Below are 8,929 nucleotides of genomic sequence, written 5' to 3' on the forward strand. Positions count from 1 at the left end.
CCAATCTTCAATCTCTTTCTTCGTAGGGTTCCAGTGTTCCGAATTAGACATCCCTTAGGTAGATCCTAGTCCTAGAAACGGAACCATTTGTTGGCTTGTTGGGAACCAAACCAGGTTCAGAAGAGTTATTAACCAAACAAATCCTGCACTACCGGCCCTTTCGGCAACAATCTGCGGAGCGCAGACTGAAGTCTCACCCGAGGTAGTAGGGGAGGGTGCTGGAACCAGGTCTCCACACCGTTGGGATGTCTTGATGTGGTTTGGAAGGGTCGAGAACTGATCTGCGCATTCGCGCCACTCTACACTATTGTCGGGCTTCCCGTAGGTTCGCCCCACCGCGCTTCTTAATCCTTATTATTACTGAGTATATTATAGATCAAATATTATGCTTAAGGTATTTAACCAAAAATTTAACAATAATAACCAGTGCACACAATCATACATAATCATAAATTCCGAACAGAAACATATAAATCATAACAGATGCATAAACCAGAATATAGCCAAATCCGCAATCTTTCATAACCAACTTATCTTTATTATTGTCTTTGCTTTAGTACAATCCACTTCTTACCCTACACACTCAGTTGCAGGGGTCCGCGCACACAGTTGCAGAGCCTCTATCCACCTACTAACACCCTCGGCTCGGACTTACAGACGTAGAGAGAATATTTCCTTCATAAACCCATAACATTCAAGATCTAAAACCAAAAACTGAGCTCTAACCTTAGAGCCTTACTCTATTTATACATCCCCATGGTCCGTGGACCATGGGTAGGCCGACTCACTTTTTATTTTCTTACATTGTTTTCAGGCGGACAACCCTTTGAATTGACTCTTTAAAATTCATGCTTTGTGCACTTTGCGGAGCCTTTACCATACTATTACAAAAATTGTGGGCTTTGAGCCCCAAAACCGTTACGTGGGGCCTCCACTACCCAACAGGAGATTATGAGATGGACTGAGCCATCTTGGATATGGGGTCTGATGCAAACATTTTGCCAAAGCAAACATGTGAAAGAATGGGGAGGCATGCACTGCAATGGTCTCCAATCCATCTCAGAATGACAAACTAGTAGAAGATCATCCCCATGGGATGATTATATGGGGTAATTGTTGATATCGAAGGTGCAAGTGAAATGGCTGACTTTGAAGTGATAGGTATTGTTGATGATAGTAACCCATCCCTGCACTCCTTAGAATTGATTGGGTCATCGACATGAATGGGGTCATCAACTTGAATAAGAGGACAATGTCATTCGAAAGGAAGTCACTTCGGGTTGTAGTGTCGTTGGACTCTGCAGAAGGAGTGCGCTACACCGAATGAGTCTACGATTAAGAAGAAAGTGAATATGAACTGGATCAAATCTATAAAATAAAAGTGTGAGACCAGGACTGGATCAATCCAACGGCTGAAGGATGGATTGCATGGGACCAGGAGAGTTCCTGTACCTCTAATTCAAATGAGGAGTTGGAGCACTAGAAGAATCTTTTGCATGAATTATCTACACTATGTTGAACATGATGACTAAATTGTTACACTTCATTTCATCAGAGGTAAGGAAACTACCTTATCACGATGGTTTAACTTGTGTGGATAACTTTTCAGATGCGTTTGAGCGTGAAGTCCTTGAGAATCACCACTTCCAAGCAATAGATTTGGCACTGCGCGCTATGCCTGCACAATGGTGCGGTATGCACAAGGATAGAGTTGATGGAAGGTAGGATTATAGAAGGATGATGAGGTTGCGATTTGGATGACCTAACACTCGATTAACTGAGAAATATGATAGGAGAGATGATCCACACTTTCACCTAGAAAAATGGACTAAAGCTTATGGAACAGAGCCGCAGTTGGAGTGGGTACACTTATTTTCCCATACTTTAGATACAATTCCCATGAACTAGTATTTGGAGACGAAGCTCTGCCATGGTACTGCAGAGTGGGATATATTAGGAGAAGGGTTCTTATTGACCTTCATTTTTGATGATGGTTTCGAAAGCATTGATGAAGCTCTGCAGGAGATTAAGGAAGTTATCTTCAGAATGTCACAAGAACCTCTGGAATGAGTCTAGCTAGATTGGGGCATCCAACTGCACCATGCGCTGGAATGTTATAATGTGACTGTGGAAGAGGAGGATGAAGATCCTAGAAATATTAATATTCCAAAGGCAGAAGGGCATCGCAAAGTTGAGGGCCCGCGGATAGACAACTTGGAGATCACCGCACCATTGAAAACAAAGGAAGTAAACATTGGGACTAATGCAGAACCACAATTTGCAAAGATTGGATATTACTGGGATGATGCTACAATGGATAAAGTTGTTGAGTTACTCCGCAAATATCAAGATTTGTTCCCTACCAAGTTTTCGGAATTGAAGGGAATCATAGGAGATTTGGGTGTTATGAAACTCTCTCTAAAGCCGCATGTGAAGCCTTTTAAGAGGAGGTTGTATTGCCTGAATCCTAAGTATAAGGAAAAGATTCGCTTGGAGTTGGATAAGATGCTAGAAGAAGGCATCATAGAACTGGTGCAAGAATTTGAATGGGTGAGCCAAATGGTGGTTCGGGAGAAGAAGCAGAAGGGAGAAATATGGATTTGTGTGGATCTGTGAAAGCTTAATGATGCGTGTGTTTATTTTTCTCGTGTAGTCATTGCGACATTCAAGGAATTCATTCATAAGTTCTTGGAAGAATACTTTGATGACTGGACAATATTCGGCTTAGTAAAGCGCCATGTAGCAAGTCTGTGCCTGATGTTGGATACATGTCGTAGATACCATATCACGCTGAATTTGAAGAAATGCCTCTTTTGTGTTCCCTCTAGAATTTTGTTGGGTCACGTAGTGTGCAAGCAAGCTTTAATGGTGGACCCTGCAAAGATCACGGTGAGAGTGAATCTGGAGGTCCCGAGAAATGTTAATTAGTTGCGCACGATGCTGGGACATACTGGATATTCTAGAAAATTTATTAAAGCCTATGCTCAAGTTACCATGCCTATGAAGAAGTTTTTGAAGAAGGACGCAACATTTTGTTGGGACGAAGAATGTCCACGTAGCTTAGATCTTTTGAAAAAAAATATGGTCACCGCGCCGATCTTGGTATTCCCAGATTGGAAGAAGGAATTTCACGTACACGTTGATGCCTATTGCATTGCGTTGGGTGCAGTGTTAACGCAAGCTGGTGAAGGAGAGATGGACCACCCTATAGCCTTCGCGAGTAGGAAATTATTAAAGGCTAAGAAGAATTACTCAACGATGGAGCACGAAGGATTGGCCATGGTATACACACTAGAGAAGTTCATGCACTATCTGTTAGGAGGGAATTTTAAGATGTACATAGATCATTCTGCTTCAAAATACCTTGTTAATAAACCTATGTTGGGGGGGAAGATCTATAGATGGTTGCTACTATTCCAGGAGTATGACTTTGAGGTCATTGTGAAGCCAGGGAGGTTGAATGCAGGACCTGACCATCTCTCGCGGATCAAAACGGGACAAGAGCCTAGTAATTTGGAGGAAGGGTTTCCAGACACACAACTCTTCACAGTGCCCGTAGAGGACAATCATTTTTTAGATATTATTCACTTTTTGACTACGGGGATGGCACCAGAAGGGTATACAAGTGAGAAAAAGAAGGAACTAGTAGTGCGTGTGGCATACATTTTAGTGATTGCGGGACATTTGTATAAGATGGGCACTGATGAAATATTGCGAAGATATGTGCCAAATTTTGAGAGAAATAACATTCTCGCTAAAGCCCATGGAGGGGCTACGGGAGGACATTATGTAGGAAAGGCGACTTCACAGAATATTTTGCGCTCAAGGCTATGGTGGCCAATGCTCCATAGGGACTCCAAAGCATATTGTAAGGCATGCGAAGCATGTCAGCGAACTGGTAGACCATCACAGAGTGATGAATTTCCATTACAACCTCAAGTATCATTGTAGCCATTTGAAAAATGGGGAGTTGATTTTGTGGGGCCAATTCAACCCCCAGGGAAGAAAACTGGGGCATGCTATATTATCACCGCGACAGAATATCTAACCAGATGGGAAGAAGCACATCCGGTTAAGGTTTGTACATGAGCTATGGTAGCCAAAATTTTGTTCGAGTATGTCTTAACTAGATTCGGCTGGCCGAAAGTGTTGATGAGCGACAAAGGTACGCACTTTCTAAATGAAACAATCAATGCGCTGACAGAGGAATTACAGGTCTACCATTAGAAGAGTACATCATATCACCCACGGGCCAATGGAACTATTGAAGCATTCAACAAGATTTTGGAGAACGCACTAATGATGGTCTGCAACACTCATTGAAATGATTGGGATGAGGACGTACCTGCAGTACTATGGGCATATCAGACTACTTGCAAGAAGCTAACAGGACAAACACTGATCAGATTGGTCTATGGTGTAGAAGTTGTGATGCCTATGGAATATATTGTGCCTAGTATATGCATAGCAACACTCACAGGTATGGTATATTGTGAAGCCTTGGAGGAATGGATCGCGCAACTGATGGAGCTTGAAGAGGACCGATTCTTGGCTAGATTCCATAAGCAAGTTCAGAAGGAATGTGAAAAATCCTGACACAATTGTCACATCAAGCTTCGTACATTCAAGGTAAAAGATCTTATCTTGTTATATGACAGTAAGTTCACTAAGTTTCCGGGGAAATTTCAAATGCATTGGCTAGGGCCATATGTTAAAAGAAATTACAAATGGAGGCGCAGTTCAGCTCGTGAAGCTGAATGGAGAACCTTTTCCAGGAAGGGTGAATGGAAGTCGATTAAAGTTGTATATAGGGGATCCTTCGCAATGACTATATGGCGATAGGATAGTCTTAGTACTCCAGGCAGTTGCAAGGGAGCGCAGGACTATAAACTACACTGTCAAGGTCAAAGGACTACATAGTAGGTAGGCTGGGTGGAAAGTGGTGAAGTTGCAGGTGGTTGTGCCATAGATGTAGGTGTCACACAACAAAATAGAAAAGTGACCGTTGGAGTCACTATTCATGACTTGATAGTGTGAAGAAGGTTAAGAGGAGAGGGCTGGCAGCATTTAAGGCCAAAATATTTGAAGATATGTTGCCAAAACAACATTAATTGTCAGAATTTGGGGGAATGGCCTGATTTGAATTCAAAATCCCCTATAAATTATGTGTGTCGGTCCAACAAAGAACAATTTTCACCCTTAGAGTTTTTTTTGAAATTTGTTGTCTATCACTCATGAGTCAAGCATTTTGGGTCGAATTCTTCACTCATACAAACGTTTCAAGTGAAGCCATTGAATTATGTATGGATATGATGACTACCACCAACCCTGCAGAAGCTTTGAGTTCAGAAAACGTTGTATCTAACGCTCAAGCACCAGAAGTATCCAGTGTTGAAGCTATGCCTATGATGCCCATGGTGCCATGGTCACCAAGGCCAAAGAAATCCATGGCGAAAGACAAACAACCTGTCCCAACAGAAAAGCAATCTGCAGCCAAGGAAAAGCAGAAAAAGCCAGTGCAGATATGCACTTCCCAAGGAAGCATGTTGTAATGCCTGCCCAGAAGAAAGATAGGTTGCCAGCAAAGGATAAGCAGAATATTGTAGACCTGGAGGTAGAAGAAGGCCAGGGAACAGAGGATATCGACGCCGAAGGTGCAAAGCCTATAACAAAGCTCTCTAGGTATATCCTTCCATGAAAGGGAAAGGTGAAGATTACTAAAGACCCAGACTCAAAGAAATTCATCAACTCCATGCCCTTACTACCTGAGCAGGTGCCTTTTGAGGTTCCGCGGCTCGTGCAAGTCCCATTATTGAATATGGAGGAGTGGGACCTCGTGCACCATGCTAAGTTCCCACACTTAGTGATGGACAAATTCATGAAGCAAGTGTATTATGAAGAAACAAGTGTTATAGTGTTGGAGACGGGGGAATGGGTCCGTAGTGTTGAGCAATCATGATTGCTAAACATGTTATGGGTGCCACATTACCATCGTACCCCCATTAACACAATTTGCATATGTCCGCTACTTACTTTGGTGCACGATGGAATATTGTGCTTTATGTAAGACTCTGTTTTAGTAATACAGTATTGGCTTTGCTTCTCAGGAATCAGAAGGAATTCAATGTTCAGAATGTATTGTATTGTCCTCTTCTCAGTATTTGCAATGGTATGAATGTGTGATTACTTAGAAGTCGCTGATTGTGCTCTAATTTCCTTCATACATTTATAAACTGGGTGGTCCTATATGTTTCTGGTGTGTTCTAAATGTGTTGAATTCTGGATGCCCTGACTTCTATGTAAGGCTGATATCATTGTTATACTAAAACTATTTTGACTCCATAAGCCCAATGGATAATTTCTAATTGTGTTTCCACCACTTACATTCCTTCATTTTGTTTCATAGAGTTAGCCATCTTATTCGTAACCAAAATATTTAATCTTGTGAGAGAGCCCTCTCAGGTTGAGGAGGCTAAGCTTCAGCCTAAAGTAGGTTTGAAATAGTTACTTAAAGTCTACCTAATCAGCAGCCTATCAGGGTCTGATTTTGAGATAACATTTTGGTGCATCTACTGGGAGCCTGAAGTCTATTCATTCCCAAAATCAATAAGCTAAACTTCTAAAGGTAGCAGGAGCTCAGACATCTTTTTGAGGCTGCAAAACTACCTTGGTGACTCCACACATCAAATAACAAATTGGAAGGTGACTCCACTGCTAGAAGATCAGTAGCTTGATGAAGTTTCAAGATGAGTTCCACTGCAAATGAATTCCAGGTATGCCCCTATGAATTGGTCTCATATCCATTGTTTTCCAAATCCTATGCCAAAGGTTGATTGGTTAGATGATCTTCCAATATTCAAAGATGAAAAGAAGGACAATGCTGCTCTTCATTTAGTTAGGTTCCATATGCATGTATGCAGTCTTAAGGTTCATTTCCCTAAAGATTGTCTCATGAAGATGTTTATGACCACTTTAGAAGGAAAATCATGGTCTTGGTATAAAAGTTTGGAAAATGGTTCAATATGTTCACTTGCTAATTTTCATAATGAATTCTATGAGATGTATAAAGAGTGTCATCCCTCCTTGTTGCTGGTCCAAGATTGTTGTAAACATTCTGCAAGTTTTATTCAATATTTGGATTGTTATGATGATGATGAATTTATGGATGAAGAAATTTTAGAGGCTCTTCATAACAATACATTTCAACACCAAGAAGAAAGTATAAAATCCCATGAAATGCAACATGAAAATCAGCAGGGGTTTACTTATGAAAACCATGTTATATCCTCTGATATGAATGAGAAGATGCAGCAAACTTGCTAGTATTTTGATCATAAAGAGTATGAAAATGATTACAAACACCAAGAAGAAACGCTGGAAGAAATTTTTTATAACCCTCGGGCAGAGGAAAAGGTTGTTCATTTTTGTAATTCCTTGCAGCAGCTTACATCAAAGAATGATCATAATAATGAGGAAAATTACATTGTTTGTGGGAATCATTCAGAAAAGCAATTGGATAACATATCAAATAAATGTTGTGTAGCTGAGGATCAGTTGTTTGAAGATATAGAATGTTATGAGAATCATCAAACTAACCATGTGTTTTTTGACCCTATAGCTGACTACATGGAAAAGATTTACTGTTCAGGCTTCCAGTTATATTTTCATCTTGAAGGACAATTACACCTCATGCTGCCTTGGGTATTTTAGTATCTAGTTTATTTTTGCTTCAAGCATAGTCAAGAGACTGAAGTGTCAGATCAGATCGACGACTGGCTTCATTGGAAGTTTCATGTTCCTTGAGCTACAAGTGGAGATTGCAGCTGATAGGGTAGGTAGGAATGTGCAAATAAGCTCAGGGTAGGTTGACTGAGCATTTTTCAGTAGATATAGATTTCTTTCTCCTAGAGTGATCATAAAGCACTAGACCTACGAGTTCTTAGTGTACCACAAGGGCACACTATCACAAGTGGAGCCACTGTTATCACTGAAAAAATTTCAAAAGAATTTTGGACAATTTGTATGGTTTCAAAGTTGTAAGTCAGTCTTGGTCAAGTCATTTCTATTGTTTTATTTGAGTCTAAAACATAGGATAGAGTCTTGTTCCCTTTGTTAAATATGGTCAACAATCTTGTTTTACCCACCATTGGTCCCACATTTATTCAAAGTGTCATGTGTTAAGGTTGTTTCAAAAATTACATGTGCTACGAAATCAACTAGGAGTTTTCGTAGCGCAAACTCACAAAAATACACTATGTGCACTATGAAAATAGGGATTCATAACTAGGAGATTTCATAGCGCAAAACATAGAATTTACACTGGCTGCGCTACGAAATCGGAGATTCCTGCCAGATCTTGTCTAGTTGTCTCTTTCATCAAAATTTGTTAATGTTTCATCACCATGTGTCAGTCCTTGAACCATGCCTATCACATGCAGCCATTCCTTCTCATCATTAGAGTCATTAGGTGCCTTGGTACGCTCAGGTTGCAAGTTTCAAGAAGAGCCAAGTATTCACAGTCATGATTTGTGTTTGGGTTCATGCGTGAGGAACAAATTGTCAAGTGTTCAATTTGAATTCCTTGAAGATCAAGCGAAGTAGTTTTCAAGCGAGGCAGCTTTCAAGAGAGGCAATGATCAAAAATTTGGGGCAGTGCGAATCTTTCAAATTTTCATTCCGCTGAAATTCCATGGAGGGGTCTACAGAAAGAAAGGAGCACAGGTCAGGTAGGTATTTGAGGAATGAACCTGAAGGCTTAGATATTATCCTAAAGAACAGTGGAGTTGAATGCGCATTCAAGTAGGTTGGCTGCTGGAGATTTTGCGAGAAACTTCAAGGAGGTCATACGCAAGTCACTAGGGAATTTGCTTTTAATTTCACAGGATTGAGTTCGAAAGTTGGGATGCTCGAATTACCCATCTCTCCAGAG

Source organism: Pinus tabuliformis, chromosome 1_1, assembly GCF_031772625.1.
Source record: "Pinus tabuliformis cultivar Carrire ecotype Pingquan chromosome 1_1, CPIR1, whole genome shotgun sequence".
NCBI lineage: Eukaryota > Viridiplantae > Streptophyta > Pinopsida > Pinales > Pinaceae > Pinus > Pinus tabuliformis.